Source organism: Microtus ochrogaster, unplaced genomic scaffold (assembly GCF_000317375.1).
Source record: "Microtus ochrogaster isolate Prairie Vole_2 unplaced genomic scaffold, MicOch1.0 UNK719, whole genome shotgun sequence".
Classification (NCBI taxonomy): Eukaryota; Metazoa; Chordata; class Mammalia; order Rodentia; family Cricetidae; genus Microtus; species Microtus ochrogaster.
The window spans coordinates 1-2,106 of record NW_004949817.1 but is presented as its reverse complement, the minus strand read 5'-3'; positions in this window follow the sequence as shown (position 1 = coordinate 2,106).

Here is a 2,106-nt window from a genome sequence, read left to right as displayed (position 1 = left end):
TCTGAGAAGAACTCTAAAACTCTAGCTGTAGGTAAAAATGTCAGTAACTTCTGATTAACATTAGTACCTAGAAGGCCAACAAGGGCATATCAGTTGTTACTCTCACAGTACATATTTTGTATATTCAAAGTCGTATTAATCATAAATATCAAATTTCACAGCATCCTGACGAGCCTGCAAAGACCCTGGATCTGTAGTAGACACTTTACTGCCCTGAGGACCGTTTGCAGTCCCTAGCAACCACTGCAGAATTGCTCATTCTGGAAATGTCTCATAAATGGTGTCATACTATATGGTCTTTTGCCCCTGGTTTCTTTTTTTACTTAGAATTAGTTTTCGAATTTGAATCACACTGCAGACAGATTGGTATTTCCAATTCTCTTTTGTGGTTGAATACTATTGTTTTAAGGATAAACTAATTTTTTTCCATTCACTGGTTGACAGATATCACACTGAAATACCTGATTCCGTTAAGAGACTCGCATTCTCCTTTCTGGGACACCCACTGTCCCATGCTTTCATCAATGTGATTATTCACATATGCAGCGATGCACATCGGTTTATCTCTTCATTTAGCACAATATCTTCCAGGTTCATGGACTTTGCAGGGTAAATCTGTGCAGCGCTCTGCATAGCTGGTCCCCTGTCAACAATCACTAGGGTTCTTTCTGCCTTTAGGCTATTTTAGAAAATGCAGCTGTGAACAAGAGCACTCACAGGTCTGGGTTCCAGCTCCCGATTCTTTCGGGAGTTCACCATGTGTAACTGTTAGGTCACACGGTAATGTGTTTAAGTTGTGTAAAAGAGCTTGCACACTGTTTGTCCTCAGCGAGTACCTGACTTTGTGTTGAACCTGTTTTCCATTCTCTGGGGTATAAATGTTTTCCAATGATTGAACTATTTTAGCTTCTAACAGAATCATTGATGAATCTACCCAGTTACAGTGACTTAAACAGATGTCCCAATTTCCTTGAGGTCTGAAAATCATTTGGCACTAAAACCGAGCAAACTTTGATATGAGGGCTCATTACGAAGCGTTGCTGAGTAACACCTCTCTTTCCATATCTGTGTATAGCAGCATTTATTAAGACATGTACTGGTTTACCCAGACAGCCCCAGCAATTGCTCTTACTAAATATCCCAGAATAGTATTTTCTTTCTTCTTTGACTGAGACTTTCTACATAAGAAAATTTAATCTTGAGTTTTTCATCAACGGGAGAAGATATTTTTACTTCTTTTCAAAAGGCCATGCTAACAATGCACTATTCCAGCGTGTGTAGCTTAGCTACAGTAACAAGGTACAGCTGGTCCTTACTTATTAATTTTGCGATAGGAAATTCAGCTCTTGGGTTGTTTTCAAGGGTCATTTGCTATCTGCAATTATCCCGACACAGGCATTCTCAGTTAAAGGCAGACAAGGACAAAGCAAGACTTTGCCTTTATTGTAGCTGTTTTAGTGTAAACACGAGTTGTTGTGGTTTCTTGTTCTGTTTTCAACTTCAAGCTTTGATGACTGTATTCTCACGCTGACAAATGAACACCCACGTACATATGCTCCAGAAATTAATTCCTTCCTCACACATTTGTCTTTCCGGGAGTATTGACAGAGTAAAAGTGAAAAGTCATGAACCTAAGCTGCAAAAACAAGAATAAAAAGAGCTGTAATATATTTTGAGAAGTCAATGTAGCCTAAAAGCTATGCCCTTGAGCTAAGGTTACTTCATTAACACTTGAAAAACAAGGAGATTTTCCAGAGCATGAACTCTAATTAGTTGTGTTTCTTTATAAAGGGTTTCCCATAGCTCAGACTGGCCTCTAACTTCCTATGACTTCTGATTCATCCCCTGCTACCCAAGTGCTATGCAGCACCATGGTTTTCCACACTTTGGGTAACTTTTATTTCAGCAATGACCCAGAGTGCAATGCTGCCTTGCTATCCAGAGCCTCTAAGGGTTAGGTGCATGGCTGAAACCTAGGGAGAAGACATCAGATAGATAACCTTCCTTCAGGCATGCCCTACACTCCCTGTTGGCAGTGAATTCAATGTTAATGAATCCATCACATTAAACAGAAACACACATAAAAGTTATATATTGATCTATGGC